Below are 17,700 nucleotides of genomic sequence, written 5' to 3' on the forward strand. Positions count from 1 at the left end.
GAATAGTGTAATATTAAATAAAATTATAATATAATAATGATTTAGATTTGTTATAGGTCAAGATGTGTAGCTGAAGCGGAAGAGCGAAATATGGTACAGGTCAGCCATTACTGGGTCGACGACACATACTGAAAATTACTGCCTTTATTATTATACATTCATCTGTGTGTCAGTTGTTTTAAATATTTGTTTTGTTTGTAGAGTAAAACTTGTCTTTCAGATATTATTGTTTCCTTGAGAAATGGTAGTTAATGGAGAGGTTCATAAAGTGTGAGGTCAACATTATGTGATATTTCCAGTAAAGTCGAGGTAGTATTTACCAATGGCGTCTTGATGTTTTATGGTCCTGGCCATAGATTATCACCACCACATAGACTGGCTGACAACAGCCACAATTGGATATCATAAACCCCTACACTATGGCTGGTTCCTGGGGCCCTCCAGCCTTCCATACGTTCCTGATAAGATCTTTTTATATGTTTTTTTCAGAGAAACAAGACACGTATGCATCTCTGTAAAGTTACACACACACATTACTTCTTCAGATAATGTCTGCAATAAAAGGTTAAGCTGAAAAGTTGTTCTATTTCGTAATGGGTTTGACCTTGATATTTGGAATGAATGTTTAGCCTATCTAAATTTGACAGTTGAGGTTATTTATTTGGATGGTGTTTCCAGATTGTAATTTGGAAGGAGTGTCCTGGATGATTAGCCCCAAGATGTCCTAAGATTGTTGTACAAGATGGAAAACAATTCCCAAGCTTTTCTTCCATTTTGGTTTCAAGAATTGAATTGAGCCATTTTGTATTTCCTTGCATCTGTATGAAATATTTCTTAAGGTATAACTATTCCATGAATAATTTTCTGTATGTTTTCTGGTAATATTTGGCTTGTGTTTATTTTATTGTGGTACTATGGTACGACAGCCACATTGATGGATATAGCTATTAAGACTTACAGCACAACACATGATGCTTTCCTCAAGGCACATAACTTGTACCTACACAAGGTCCACAATTATTCTTTAAGCTTATATTTAAGAGAATTGATATGACATACAGTTTGTTGTGCAACTATGTAGTTGACAACGGCAAATATAATCAGTTTAATTTTCAGTTTGGTGAATGCTGGCCTGAACCCTTGCTTGCTTAATTCAAAATGAAGTGCATTAAGAAGTTGCAGCAAATGATGGAGAAGGATTATACTTGAGCATACAGGTGCTTGACCAGGAGGCATCATGATTTGTAGACACTGCCAATCCCTCCTCAGATAAGTCAGCAGACCTGCAGTCTCAACCATCTTGTTCAGACCAACAGCCCCAACTATTCCAAGGTCAGACTTAAATAAATCATTTGTTAGTAATATTGAAGAAAGTTCTTGTAGCAGTTTAAAACTTTCAGAGCTATGTTAATCATGTTTGTGGTTTTACATAATGAATCAATATTCACAAAGAAATATGTGATTCTTAAGTACCGAGGGAATGGTCCCAGAGCCCTTTTTTGCACTTCATTGAGAATATAAATTTATCTGCCACTACTGGCATTAAAGCAGAGCAGTTTTATGCTGAACTATACTTAGATTATCAAATTGACAGAGTAGTAGGGAAGTGTGCGGTACTGTGATTTACATACACACATACAGCAGCCATATGTATGTGTATGTGTATACATATATATACACACACAGACATATACATATATACACATGTACATAATTCATACTGTCTGCCCTTATTCATTCCCTTCGCTACCCTGCCACACATGAAAAGAAAAGCCCCTCCCCCGCTTGTGCGCGAGGTAGCGCAAGGAAAAGACAATGAAGGACTTCTTCGTTCACATTCAGTCTCTAGCTGTCATCTATAATGCACCAAAACCACAGCTCCCTTTCCACATCCAGGCCCCACAAAACTTTCCATGGATTACCCCAGACGCTTCACATGCCCTGGTTCAATCCACTGACAGCACGTCGACCCCAGTATACCACGTCATTCCAATTCACTCTATTCCTTGCAGGCCTTTCACCCTCCTGCATGTTCAGGCCCCGATCACTCAAAATCTTTTGCACTCCATCTTTCCACCTCCAATTTGGTCTTCCACTTCCCCTCGTTCCCTCAACCTCTGACACATATATTCTCTTGGTCAATCTTTCCTCACTCATTCTGTCCATGTGACCAAACCATTTCAAAACACCCTCTTCTACTCTCTCAACCACACTGTTTTTATTACCACACATCTCTCTTACCATATTATTACTTACTCGATCAAACCCCCTCAGACCACATATTGTCCTCAAGCATCTCATTTCCAGCACATCCACCCTCCTCCGCACAACTCTATCCATAGCCCACGCCTCGCAATCATATAACATTGTTGGAACCATTATTCAGTCAAACATACCCATTTTTGCTTTCCGAGATAATGTTCTCGACTTCCACACATCCTTCAACGCTCCCAGTACTTTCGCCCCCTCCCCCACCCTATGATTCACTTCCGCTTCCATGGTTCCATCCGCTGCCAAATCCACATCCAGATATCTAAAACACTTCACTTCCTCGAGTTTTTCTTCATATATATATATATATATATATATATATATATATATATATATATATATATATATATATATATATTTTATTTATTTATTTTGCTTTCTCGCTGTCTCCCGCGTTAGCGAGGTAGCGCAAGGAAACAGACGAAAGAATGACCCAACCCATCCACATACACATGTATATACATACACGTCTACACACACAAATATACATACCTATACATCTCAATGTATACATATATATACACACAGACATATACATATATACACATGTACATGATTCATTCTGTCTGCCTTTATTCATTCCCATCGCCATCTCGCCACACGTGGAATAACCAACCCCCTCCCCTCTCATGTGTACGAGGTAGCGCTAGGAAAGACAACAAAGGCCCTATTCGTTCACACTCAGTCTCTAGCTGTCATGTAATAATGCACCGAAACCACAGCTCCCTTTCCACATCCAGGCCCCACAAAACATTCCATGGTTTACCCCAGACGCTTCACATGCCATGGTTCAATCCATTGACAGCACGTCGACACCAGTATACCACATCGTTCCAATTCACTCTATTCCTTGCACCGCCTTTCACCCTCCTGCATGTTCAGGCCCTGATCACTTAAAATCTTTTTCACTCCATCTTGCCACCTCCACTTTGGTCTCAAACTTCTCCTCGTTCCCTCCATCTCTGACACATATATCCTCTTGGTCAATCTTTCCTCACTCATTCTTTCCATGTGACCAAACCATTTGAAAACACCCTCTTCTTCTCTCTCAACCACACTCATTTTTTTTTATCACACATCTCTCTTACCCTAACATTACTTACTCGATCAAACCATCTCACACCACATATTGTCCTCACACATATCATTTCCAGCACATCCACCCTCCTGTGCACAACTCTATCCATAACCTATGCCTCGCAACCATACAACATTGTTGGAACCACTATTCCTTCAAACATACCCATTTTTGCTTTCCGAGATAATGTTCTCAACTTCCACACATTCTTCGTGGCTCCCAGGATTTTCGCCCCCTCCCCCATCCTATGATTCACTTCCGCTTCCATGGTTCCATCCGCTGCAAAATCCACTTCCAGATATCTAAAACACTTCTTCCTCCAGTTTTTCTCCATTCAAACTTGCCTCCCAATTGACTTGACCCTCAACCCAACTGTACCTGATAACCTTGGTCTTATTCACATTTACTCTCAACATTCTTCTTTCACACACTTTACCAAACTCAGTCACCAGCTTCTGCACTTTCTCACATGAATCAGCCACCAGTGCTGTATCATCAGCGAACAACAACTGACTCACTTCCCAAGCTCTCTCATCCACAACAGACTTCATACTTGCCCCTCTTTCCAAAACTCTTGCATTCACCTCCCTAACAACCCCATCCATAAACAAATTAAACAACCATGGAGACATCACACACACCTGCCGCAAACCTACATTTACTGAGAACTAATCTCTTTTCTCTCTTCCTACACATACACATGGCTTACATCCTCGATAAAAACTTTTCACTGCTTCTAAGAACTTGCTTCCCACACCATATATTCTTAATACCTTTCACAAAGCATCTCTATCAACTTCATCATATGCCTTCTCCAGATCCATAAATGCTACATACAAATCCATTTGCTTTACTAAGTATTTCTCACATACATTCTTCAGAGAAACACCTGATCCACACATCTGAAACCACATCTGAAACCACACTGCTCTTCCCCAATCTGATGCTCTGTACATGCCCTCATCCTCTCAATCAATACCTTCCCATATAATTTACCAGGAATACTCAACAAACTTATACCTCTGTAATTTGAGCACTCACTCTTATCCCCTCTGCCTTTGTACAAAGGCGCCATGCAAGCATTCTGCCAATCCTCAGGCACCTCACCATGAGTCATACATACATTAAATAACCTTACCAGGCAGTCAACAATACAGTCACCCCCTTTTTTAATAAATTCCACTGCAATACCATCCAAACCCGCTGCCTTGCCGGCTTTCATCTTCCGCAAAGCTTTTACTACCTCTTCTCTGTTTACCAAATCATTTTCCTTAACCCTCTCACTTTGCACACCACCTCGATCAAAACATCCTATATCTGCCACTCTATCATCAAACACATTCAACAAACCTTCAAAATACTCACTCCACCTCCTCACATTACCATTACTTGTTATCACCTCCCCATTAGTCCCCTTCACTGAAGTTCCCATTTGTTCCCTTGTCTTACGAACTTTATTTAACTCCTTCCAAAACATCTTTTTATCCTCCCTAAAATTTAATGATACTCTCTCACCCCAACTCTCATTTGCCCTCTTTTTCACCTCTTGCACCTTTCTCTTGACCTTCTGCCTCTTTCTTTTATACATCTCCCACTCATTTGCATTATTTCCCTGCAAAAATCGTCCAAATGCCTCTCTTTTCTCTTTCACTATTAATCTTACTTCTTTATCCCACCACTCACGATCCTTTCTAATCTGCCCACCTCCCACGCTTCTCATGCCACAAGCATCTTTTGCGCAAGCCATCACTGCTTCCCTAAATGCATCCCATTCCTCCCCCACTCCCCTTACCTCCTTTGGTCTCACCTTTTTCCATTCTGTACTCAGTCTCTCCTGGTACTTCCTCACACAAGTCTCCTTCCCAAGGTAACTTACTCTCACCACTCTCTTCACCCCAACGTTCTCTCTTCTTTTCTGAAAATCTCTACAAATCTTCACCTTCGCCTCCACAAGATAATGATCAGACATCCCTCCAGTTGCAGCTCTCAGCACGTTAACACGTAATCCATTAACGCTCTCTGGCCATCTCTCCTACTTACATACGTATACTTATGTATATCTCTCTTTTTAAACCAGGTATTCCCAATCACCAGTCCTTTTTCAGCACATAAATCTACAAGCTCTTCACCATTTCCATTTAGAACACTGAACACCCCATGTATACCAATTATTCCCTCAACTGCCACATTACTCACCTTTGCATTCAAATCACCCATCACTGTAACCCAGTCTCGTGCATCAAAACCACTAACACACTCACTCACTCAGCTGTTCCCAAAACACTTGCCTCTCATGATCTTTCTTCTTATGCCCAGGTGCATATGTACCAATAGTCACCCATCTCTCTCCATCAACTTTCAGTTTTATCCATATCAATCTAGAGTTTACTTTCTTACACTCTATCACATACTCCCACCACTCCTGTTTCAGGGGTAGTGCTACTACTTCCCTTGCTCTTGTCCTCTCACTAACCAATGACTTTACTCCCAAGACATTCCCAAACCACTCTTCCCCTTTACCCTTGAGCTTCGTTTCACTCAGAGCCAAAACATCCAGGTTCCTTTCCTGAAACATACTACCTATCTCTCCTTTTTTCTCATCTTGGTTACATCCACACACATTTAGACACCCCAATCTGAGCTTTCGAGGAGGATGAGCACTCCCCGTGTGACTCCTCCTTCTGTTTCCCCTTTTAGAAAGTTAAAATACAAGGAAGGGTGGGTTTCTGGCCCCCCCGCTCCCGTCCCCTTTAGTCGCCTTCTACGAAACGTGAGGAATGCGTGGGAAGTATTCTTTCTCCCCCATCCCCGGGGATAATAGGTATACTTACATAGGTATACTTCCATAGGTATACTTATGTATATCTCTCTTTTTAAACTAGGTATTCCCAATCACAAGTTGTTTTTCAGCACATAGATCTACAAGCTCTTCACCATTTCCATTTACAACACTGAACACCCCATGTACACCAATTATTCCCTCAACTGCCACATTACTCACCTTAAAATACAAGGAGGGGTGGGTTTCTGGCCCCCCGTCCTGTCCCCTTTAGTCGCCTTCTACGACACATGAGGAATGCCTAGGAAGTATTCTTTCTCCCCCATCCCCAGGGATAATAGGTATACTTACATAGGTATACTTCCATAGGTATACTTATGTATATCTCTCTTTTTAAACTAGGTATTCCCAATCACCAGTCGTTTTTCAGCACATAGATCTACAAGCTCTTCACCATTTCCATTTACAACACTGAACACCCCATGTACACCAATTATTCCCTCAACTGCCACATTACTCACCTTTGCATTCAAATCGCCCATTTCTATAACCCGGTCTAATGCATCAAAACTACTAACACACTCACTCAGGTGCTCCCAAAACACTTGTCTCTCATGATCTTTCTTCTCATACCCTGGTGCATAAGCACCAATAATCACCCATCTCTCTCCATCCACTTTCAGTTTTACCCATATCAATCTAGAATTTACTTTCTTACACTCTATCACATACTCCTACCACTCTTGTTTCAGTGGTAGTGCTACTCCATCCCTTGCTCTTGTCCTCTCACTAACCCCTGACTTTACTCCTAAGACATTCCCAAATCACTCTTCCCCTTTACCCTTGAGCTTCATTTCACTCATGCCAAAACATCTTGGTTCCTTTCCTGAAACATACTACCTATCTCTCCTTTTTTCTCATCTTGGTTACATCCACATACATTTAGACACCCCAATCTGAGCCTTCCAGGAGGATGAGCATTCCCTGCGTGACTCCTTCTTCTGTTTCCCCTTTTAGAAAGTTTAAATGCAAGGAGGGGGAAGAGTTTCTATCCCTCCCGCTTCTGTCCTTTTTAGTTGCCTTCTACGACACAGGAGGAATGTGTAGGAAGTATTCTTTCTCCTTTATTATACTTTGTCGCTGTTTCCCGCATTAGGGAGGTAGTGCAAGGAAACATATATATATGTTGGTTGGTAAGGTTATTTAATATATGTATGACTCATGGTGCGGTGCCTCAGGATTGGCGGAATGCTTGCATAATACCATTTTACAAAGGCAAAGTGGATAAAAGTGAGTGCTCAAATTACAGAGGTATAAGTTTGTTGAGTATTCCTGGGAAGTTATATGGGAGGGTATTGATTGAGAGGATGAAGGATTTTACAGAGCATCAGATTGGGGAAGAGCAGTGTGGTTTCAGAAGTGGTAGAGGATGTGTGGATCAGGTGTTTGCTTTGAAGAATGTATGTGAGAAATAATTAGAAAAGCAAATGGATTTGTATGTAGCACTTATGGTTCTGGAGAAGGCATATGATAGAGTTGATAGAGATGCTCTGTGGAAGGTATTAAGAATATATGGTGTGGGAGGCAAGTTGTTAGAAGCAGTGAAAAGTTTTTATCGAAGATGTAAGGCATGTAAGGCATCTGTTTCCTTGCACTACCTCACTATTTCATATTTGGCGGGGTGGCGACGGGGAATGGATGAAGGCACCAAGTATGAATATGTATGTTTATATATATATGTATATATCTATGTGTGTATATGTATGTATACTTTGAAATGTATGTGCATGTATATATGCGTGTGTGGGTGTTTATGTATATACATGTGTATGTGTTGGGTTGGGCCATTCCTCGTCTGTTTCCTTGCACTACATCTTTAACATTTGCGATGTTTATTAAGGATAATAAATTGATAAATATGCTTTACCCAGAGTTAGTTGTACTTTTGATGGTATTCCCAAACTAACTGTCACAATTTTTTCAGAAGCAATTAAAAGTTGTCACCAACAACAAAACTATTAAAGAAATGCAGAACAAAAATAAGGGGATTAAAAAACAGCTGCAAGTTAATTCATCTGAAATATACAACACCTCTAAAAAGTGGATAGGAAATGCTTCAAGGTATGTGCCTTTATCATAATGTTTTAGATTTCTTTTTTTAGGGTTCTGGTAAATTGTTCAAAAGTACAAAAAAAAAATTACAGCAAAAAAGTTTTGTATTAAATACCCACTACCAGAGCCCTAAAGCCTACACATTTCTTTGTACATTTTTGCTTTGACTTTCGTAGGTACATTGTAAAGTTGGTTATGCAGAATTTATATGAATGTAGTTTGGATTACCTACACACTAAATATGTTGAAAGATAAAGCTGGGATGACGAAGACAGAGGAAAAATTATTTTTTGATGGGATGAGTCTTATGGAATATGAATTTTATAATGAGAGAAGAGATTCTGTCATTGGGAGGGAAGATTGTGGAGAACATGGAAGGTCAGACAATTTGGCAAATAATGCATTAGTAATCATAGTCAAGGAACTAATTAAAAAGTGGAAACGTATCGTTATTTTCTTTTATGATGGAGTTATGTATAATGATTTTTTAAAAGCACTGCTTCAAACTGCAGTAATGTAAAGTACAGGAAACTGGATTTTGTGTCATATTTACTGTATGTAATGAGGATTCAGTTCATAGATCAGTTTTTAGTGTACGGCATGGGCCTGCATTACTTGTCCTATCAAAACAGACCTTTTATCAGTCATCATATTTAATACATTAAAATTTTGATAAAAAGTATGAAAAATAAAGTAAGTTGTATAAAATGAAGAAATCTAAAGAGGAGGGAGTAATGAGAAAAGTATCATGTCTTTTAAAGAAAGTTGATTGGAATATGTTGAAAAAGCTAATTCTAACCAGACTGAAAAAAAGCAAAGAATTTATTTACTGTGTTGCATCTTTTGCATCAAAACATAGAGCAGGAACAGTTAATAAGAAAGACAAAAACTAAAATCAAATTTTGGCTTCTTTATCCACATCTTAAAGGGTAAAAACCTAGAGGCTGGAAAGATATATCACATCCCTGGGGATAGGGGAGAAAGAATACTTCCCACGCATTCCTCACGTGTCATAAAAGGCAATTAAAGGGGAGAGGAGCAGGGAGCTAGAAACCCTCCCCTCCTTGTATTTTAACTTTCCAAAGGGGAAACAGAAGAAGGAGTCATGCGGGGAGTGTTCATCCTCCTCGAAGGCTCAGATTGGGGTGTCTAAATGTGTGTGGATGTAACCAAGATGAGAAAAAAGGAGAGATAGGTAGTAGTTTGAGGAAAGGAACCTGGATGTTTTGGCTCTAAGTGAAACAAAGCTTAAAGGTAAAGGGTAAGAGTGGTTTGGGAATGTCTTGGGAGTAAAGTCAGGGGTTAGTGAGAGGATAAGAGCAAGGGAAGGAGTAACACTACTCCAGAAACAGGAGTGGTGGGAGTATGTGATAGAGTGTAAGAAAGTAAACTCGAGATTGATATGGGTAAAACTGAAAGTGGATGGAGACAGATGGGTGATTATTGGTGCATATGCACCTGGGCACAAGAGGAAAGATCATGAGAGGAAAGTGTTTTGGAAGCAGCCGAGTGAGCGTGTTGGCAGTTTTGATGCATGAGACCAGGTTATAGTGATGGGTGATTTGAATGCAAAGGTGAGTAATGTGGAAGTTGAGGGAATAATTGGTGTACATGGTGTGTTCAGTGTTGTAAATGGAAATGGTGAAGAGCTTGTAGATTTATGTGCTGGAAAAGAACTGGTGATAGGGAATACCTGGTTTAAAAAGAGAGATATACATAAGTATATGTATGTAAGTAGGAGAGATGACCAGAGAGCATTATTGGATTACGTAGTAATTGATAGGCGCACGAAAGAGAGACTTTTGGATGTTAATGTGCTGAGAGGTGCAACTGGAGGGATGTCTGATCATTATCTTGTGGAGGTGAAGGTGAAGATATGTAGAGGTTTTCAGAAAAGAAGAGAGAATGTTGGGGTGAAGAGAGTGGTGAGAGTAAGTGAGTTTGGGAAGGAGACTTGTGTGAGGAAGTACCAGGAGAGACTGAGTACAGAATGGAAAAAGGTGAGAACAAAGGACGTAAGGGGAGTCGGGGAGGAATGGGATGTATTTAGGGAAGTAGTGATGGCTTGCGCAAAAGATGCTTGTGGCATGATAAGTGTGGGAGGTGGGCAGATTGGAAAGGGTAGTGAGTGGTGGGATGAAGAAGTAAGATTATTAGTGAAAGAGAAGAGAGAGGCATTTGGATGATTTTTGCAGGGAAATAATGCAAATGAGTGGGAGATGTATAAAAGAAAGAGGCAGGAGGTCAAGAGAAAGGTGTAAGAGGTGAAAAATAGGGCAAACGAGAGTTGGGATGAGAGAGTATCATTAAATTTTAGGGAGAATAAAAAGATGTTTTGGAAGGAGGTAAGTAAAGACAAGGGAACAAATAAGTAAAGAGGTAAGGAGGTAAGTAAAGACAAGGGAACAAATAGGAACATCAGTGAAGGGGGCTAATGGGGAGGTGATAACAAGTAGTGGTGATGTGAGAAGGAGATGGAGTAAGTATTTTGAAGGTTTCTTGAATGTGTTTGATGATGGAGTGGCAGATATAGGGTGTTTTGGTCGAGGTGGTGTGCAAAGTGAGAGGGTTAGTGAAAATGATTTGGTGAATAGAGAAGAGGTAGTAAAAGCTTTGCAGAAGATGAAAGCTGGCAAGGCAGTGGGTTTGGATGGTATTGCAGTGGAATTTATCAAAAAGGGGTGACTGTATTGTTGACTGGTTGGTAAGGTTATTTAATGTATGTATGACTCATGGTGAGGTGCCTGAGGATTGCAGAATGCTTGCATAGTGCCATTGTACAAAGGCAAAGGGGATAAAAGTGAGTGCTCAAATTACAGAGGTATAAGTTTGTTGAGTATTCCTGGTAAATTATATGGAAGGGTATTGATTGAGAGGGTGAAGGCACGTACAGAGCACCAGATTGGGAAAGAGCAGTGTGGTTCCAGAAGTAGTAGAGGTAGAGGATGTGTGGATCAGGTGTTTGCTTTGAAGAATTTATGTCAGAAATACTTGAAAAGCAAATGGATTTGTATGAAGCATTTATGGATTGGAGAAGGAATATGATAGAGTTGATAGAGATGCTCTGTGGAAGGTATTAAGAATATATGGTGTGGGAGGCAAGTTGTTAGAAGGAGTGAAAAGTTTTTATCGAGGATGTAAGGCATGTGTACGAGTAGGAAGAGAGGAAAGTGATTAGTTCTCAGTGAATGTTGGTTTACAGCAGGGGTGTGTGATGTCTCCAAGGTTCTTTAATTTGTTTATGGATGGGGTTGTTAGGGAGGTGAATGCAAGAGTTTTGGAAAGAGGGGTAAGTATGCAGTCTGTTGGGGATGAGAGAGCTTGGGAAGTGAGTCAGTTGTTGTTCGCTGATGATACAGCGCTGGTGGCTGATTCAGGCAAGGAACTGCAGAAGCTGGTGACTGAGTTTGGTAAGGTGTGTGAAAGAAGAAAGCTGAGAGTAAATGTGAATAAGAGCAAGGTTATCAGGTACAGTAGGGTTGAGGGACAAGTCAATTGGGAGCCAAGTTTGAATGGAGAGAAACTGGAGGAAGTGAAGTGTTTTAGATATCTGGTAGTGGATTTGGCAGCCGATGGAAGCATGGAAGCGGAAGTGAGTCACAGGGTGGGGGAGGGGGCGAAAGTTCTGGGAGCCCTGAAAAATGTGTGGAAGTCGAGAATGTTGCCTTGAAAAATGTGTGGAAGTCGAGAATGTTATCTTGGAAAGCAAAAATGGGTATTGAAGGAATAGTGGTTCTAACAATGGTATATGGTTGCGAGGCATGGGCTATTGATAGAGTTGTGCAGGGGAGGGTGGATATGCTGAAAATGAGATGTTTCAGGACAATATGTGGTGTGAGATGGTTTGATTAAGTAATGAAAGGGTAAGAGAGATTTGTGGTAATGAAGAGTGTGGTTGAGTGACCAGAAGAGGGTGTTCTGAAATGGTTTGGTCACATGGAGAGAATGAGTGAGGAATGTGATTGACTAAGAGGATTCATGTGTCAGAGGTGGAGGGAACAAGGAGAAGTTGGAGACCAAATTGGAGGTGGAAAGATGGAGTGAAAAAGATTTTGAGTGATCGGGGTCTGAACATGCAGGAGGGTGAAAGGTGTGCAAGGAATAGAGTGAGTTGGAACAATGTGGTATACCAGGTTCGATGTGCTGTCGCTGGATTGAACCAGGGCATGTGAAGCATCTGGGGTAAACCATGGAAAGTTTAGTGAGGCCTGGATGAGGAAAGGGAGCTGTGGTTTTGGTGCATTATAAATAACAGCTAGAGACTGAGTGTGAGCAATTGTGGCCTTTGTTGTCTTTTCCCAGTGTTACCTTGCGCACATGCGGGGGGAGGAGGGTGCCATTTCATGTGTGGCGGGGTGGCGACGGGAATGAATAAGGGCAGACAGTATGAATTATGTACATGTGTATATATGCATGTGTTTGTGTGTATATATATGTATACGTTGAGATGTATAGGTATGTATATTTGCATGTGCGGACGTGTATGTATATACATGTGTGTGTGGGTGGGTTGGGCCATTCTTTCATCTATTTCCTTGCACTACTCTGCTAATGCAGGAGACAGCGACAAAGTATAGAAAAAATTTTTATCAAAATTTTAATGTATTAAATATGATCAGGGCCTGAACATGCTGGAGGGTGAAAGGCGTGCAAGGAATAGAGTGAATTGGAACAATGTGGTATACTGGGGTCGACGTGCTGTCAATGGATTGAACCAGGGCATGTGAATCATCTGGGGTAAACCATGGAAAGTTCTGTGGGGCCTGGATGTGGAAAGGGAGCTGTGGTTTCGGTGCATTATTACATGACAGCTAGAGACTGAGTGTGAACGAATGGGGCCTTTGTTGTCTTCCTAGCACTACCTCGCATACATGAGGGGGGAGGGGGTTGTTATTTCATGTGTGGCGGTGTGGTGATGGGAAATGAATAAGGGCAGACAGTATGAAGTATGTACATGTGTATATATGTATATGTCTGTGTGTGTATATATATGTATACGTTAAAATGTATAGGTATGTATATTTGCGTTCGTGGACGTGTATGTATATACATGTGTATGTGGGTGGGTTGGGCTATTCTTTCCTCTGTTTCCTTGCGCTATCTTGCTAACGTGGGAGACAGCGACAAAGCAAACTAAATAAATAAATAAATTATAAATAAATGTGATGCCTGATAAAAATGGTTAAAGTAAAGACTAATAAGAATAGATTTTTTATTTGGTGTTGGGGGGGGAGAGAGAGAGAGAGAAGTAAAAGAGAATTTGTCTGTTTTGAGAAGAAAAGAAAATAATATAATCTCCTTGCATTCCTCACGTGTCGTAAAAGGCGACTAAAGGGGACGGGAGCGGAGGGCTGGAAACCCTCCCTTCCTTGTATTTTAACTTTCTAAAAGGGGAAACAGAAGGAGTCACGCAGGGAGTGCTCATCCTCCTCGAAGGCTCAGATTGGGGTGTCTAAATGTTTGTGGATGTAACCAAGATGAGAAAAAAGGAGAGATAGGTAGTATGTTTGAGGAAAGGAACCTGGATGTTTTGGCTCTGAGTGAAACGAAGCTCAAGGGTAAAGGGGAAGAGTGGTTTGGGAATGTCTTGGGAGTAAAGTCAGGGGTTAGTGAGAGGACAAGAGCAAGGGAAGGAGTAGCACTACTCCTGAAACAGGAGTGGTGGGAGTATGTGATAGAGTGTAAGAAAGTAAACTCTAGATTGATATGAGTAAAACTGAAAGTGGATGGAGAGCGATGGGTGATTATTAGTGCATATGTACCTAGACATGAGAAGAAAGATCATGAGAGGCAAGCGTTTTGGGAGCAGCTGAGTGAGTGTGTTAGTAGTTTTGATGCACGAGACCGGGTTATAGTGATGGGTGATTTGAATGCAAAGGTGGGTAATGTGGCAGTTGAGGGAATAATTGGTGTAAAGGGGGTGTTCAGTGTTGTAAATGGAAATGGTGAAGAGCTTGTAGATCTATGTGCTGAAAAAGGACTGGTGATAGGGAATACCTGGTTTAAAAAGAGAGATATACATAAGTATACATATGTAAGTAGGAGAGATGGCTAGAGAGCGTTATTGGATTACGTGTTAATTGATAGGCGCACGAAAGAGAGACTTTTAGATGTTAATGTTCTGAGAGGTGCAACTGGAGGGATATCTGATCATTATCTTGTGGAGGCGAAGGTGAAGATTTGTAGAGGTTTTACAGAGAAGAAGAGAGAATGTTGGGGTGAAAAGAGTGGTGAGAGTAAGTGAACTTGGGAAGGAGACTTGTGTGAGGAAGTACCAGGAGAGACTGAGTACAGAATGGAAAAAGGTGAGAACAAAGGACATAAGGGGAGTGGGGAGGAATGGGATGTATTTAGGGAAGCAGTGATGGCTTGCACAAAAGATGCTTGTGGCATGAGAATCGTGGGTGGTGGGCAGCTTAGAAAGGGTAGTGAGTGGTGGGATGAAGAAGTAAGACTGTTAGTGAAAGAGAAGAGAGAGGCATTTGGTAGAATTTTGCAAGGAAATAATGCAAAAGAGTGGGATATGTATAAAAGAAAGAGGCAGGAGTTCAAGAGAAAGGTGCAAGAGGTGAAAAAAGGGCAAATGAGAGTTGGGGTGAGAGAGTATCATTAAATTTTAGGGAAAATAAAAAGATGTTTTAGAAGGAGGTAAATAAAGTGCATAAGACAAGGGAACAAATGGGAACTTCAGTGAAGGGGGCTAATGGGGAGGTGATAACAAGTAGTGGTGATGTGAGAAGGAGGTGGAGTGAGTATTTTGAAGGTTTGCTGAATTTGTTTGATGATAGGGTTACAAATATAGGGTGTTTTGATCTAGGTGGTGTGCTAAGCGAGAGGGTTAGGGAAAATGATTTGATAAACAGAGAACAGGTAGTACAAGCTTTGCGGAAGATGAAAGCCGGCATGGCAGTGGGTTTGGATGGTATTGCAGTGGAATTTATTAAAAAAGGGGGTGACTGTATTGTTGACTGGTTAGTAAGGTTATTTAATGTATGTATGACCCATGGTGAGGTGCCTGAGGATTGGCGGAATGCTTGCATAGTGCCATTGTACAAAGGCAAAGGGGATAAAAGTGAGTGCTCAAATTACAGAGATATAAGTTTGTTGAGTATTCCTGGTAAATTGTATGGGAGGGTATTGATTGAGAGGATGAAGGCATGTACAGAGCATCAGATTGGGGAAGAGCAGTGTGGTTTCAGAAGTGGTAGAGGATGTGTGGATCAGGTGTTTGCTTTGAAGAATGTATGTGAGAACTCTTAGAAAAGCAAATGTATTTGTATGTAGCATTTATGGATCTGGAGAAGGCATATGATAGAGTTGATAGAATGCTCTGTGGAAGGTATTAAGAATATATGGTGTAGGAGGCAAGTTGCTAGAAGCAGTGAAAGTTTTTATCGAGGATGTAAGGAATGTGTACGTGTAGAAAGAGAGGAAAGTGATTGGTTCTCAGTGAATATAGGTTTGTGGCAAGGGTGTGTGATGTCTCCATGGTTGTTTAATTTGTTTATGGATGGGGTTGTTAGGGAGGTAAATGCAAGAGTTTTGGAAAGGGGCAAGTATGCAGTCTGTTGTAGATGAGAGAGCTTGGGAGGTGAGTCAGTTGTTGTTTGCTGATGATACAGTGCTGGTGGCTGATTCGGGTGAGAAACTGCAGAAGCTGGTGACTGAGTTTCGTAAAGTGTGTGAAAGAAGAAAGCTGAGAGTAAATGTGAATAAGACCAAGGTTATTAGGTACAGTAGGGTTGAGGGACAAGTCAATTGGGAGGTAAGTTTGAATGCAGAAAAACTGGAGGAAGTTAAGTGTTTTAGATATCTGGAAGTGGATTTGGCAGCGGATGGAACCATGGAAGCAGAAGTGAATCATAGGGCGGGGGAGGGGGGCAAAAGTTCTGGGAGCATTGAAGAGTGTGTGGAAGTCGAGAACATTATCTCGGAAATCAAAAGTGGGTATGTTTGAAGGAATAGTGGTTCCAACAATGTTATATGGTTGCGAGGCGTGGGCTATGGATAGAGTTGTGCACAGGAGGGTGGATATACTGGAAATGAGATGTTTGAGGACAACATGTGGTGTGAGGTGATTTGATCGAGTAAGTAATAATAGGGTAAGAGAGATGTGTGGTAATAAAAAGAGTGTGGTTGAGAGAGCAGAAGAGGGTGTTTTGAAATGGTTTGGTCACATGGAGAGAATGAGTGAGGAAAGATTGACCAAAAGGATATATGTGTCAGAGGTGGAGGGAACGAGGAGAAGTGGGAGACCAAATTGGAGGTTGAAAGATGGAGTGAAAAAGATTTTGAGTGATCGGGGCCTGAACATGCAGGAGGGTGAAAGGCGAACAAGGAATAGAGTGAATTGGAACGATGTGGTATACCGGGGTCGACGTGCTGTCAATGGATTGAACCAGGGCATGTGAAGCGTTTGGGGTAAACCATGGAAAGTTCTGTGGGGCTTGGATGTGGAAAGGGAGCTGTGGTTTCGGTGTATTATTGCATGACAGCTAGAGACTGAGTGTGAACGAATGGGGCCTTTGTTGTCTTCCTAGTGCTACCTCGCGCACATGAGGGGGGGAGGGGGTTGTCATTTTATGTGTGGCAGGGTGGCAATGGGAATGAAGAAATGCAGACAGTATGAATTATGTACATGTGTATATATGTATATGTCTGTGTGTGTATATATATGTATACATTGAGATGTATAGGTATGTAAATTTGCATGCATGGACGTGTATGTATATACATGTATATGGGGTGGGTTGGGCCATTCTTTCATCTGTTTCCTTGCGCTACCTCGCTAACGCGGGAGACAGCGACAAAGCAAAATAATATTTATTTATTAATTATTTATTTATTTTGCTTTGTCGCTGTCTCCCGCGTTTGCGAGGTAGCGCAAGGAAACAGACGAAAGAAATGGCCCAACCCACCCCCATACACATGTATATACATACACGTCCACACAAGCAAATATACATACCTATACATCTCAATGTACACATATATATACACACACAGACATATACATATATACACATGTACATAATTCATACTGCCTGCCTTTATTTATTCCTATCGCCACCTTGCCACACATGGAATACCATCCCCCTCCCCCGTCATGTGTGCGAGGTAGCGCTAGGAAAAGACAACAAAGGCCCCATTCGTTCACACTCAGTCTCTAGGTGTCATGTAATAATGCCCGAAACCACAGCTCCCTTTCCACATCCAGGCCCCACAGAACTTTCCATGGTTTACCCCAGACGCTTCACATGCCCTGATTCAATCCACTGACAGCACATCGACCCCGTTATACCACATCGATCCAATTCACTCTATTCCTTGCCCGCCTTTCACCCTCCTGCATGTTCAGGCCCCGATCACTCAAAATCTTTTTCGATCCATCTATCCACCTCCAATTTGGTCTCCCACTTCTCCTCGTTCCCTCCACCTCCGACACGTATATCCTCTTGGT

General features: G+C 41.3%; 1 long non-coding RNA gene across 2 annotated transcripts in view; it reads left to right on the top strand.

Annotated features, from left to right (window-relative positions):
- Window positions 1-1,313, top strand: part of LOC139765371 (uncharacterized) — a 203,756-nt gene extending 202,443 nt beyond the window's left edge. For both annotated transcript variants that reach the window (XR_011716658.1, XR_011716659.1), the window contains exon 4: window positions 1,117-1,313. This is a non-coding gene — a long non-coding RNA (uncharacterized lncRNA). The remainder of the gene's footprint in view (window positions 1-1,116) is intronic.
- Window positions 1,314-17,700: the final 16,387 nt, after the last annotated feature.

The sequence above is a fragment of the Panulirus ornatus genome, chromosome 54, assembly GCF_036320965.1.
Source record: "Panulirus ornatus isolate Po-2019 chromosome 54, ASM3632096v1, whole genome shotgun sequence".
In the NCBI taxonomy this organism is placed as follows: domain Eukaryota; kingdom Metazoa; phylum Arthropoda; class Malacostraca; order Decapoda; family Palinuridae; genus Panulirus; species Panulirus ornatus.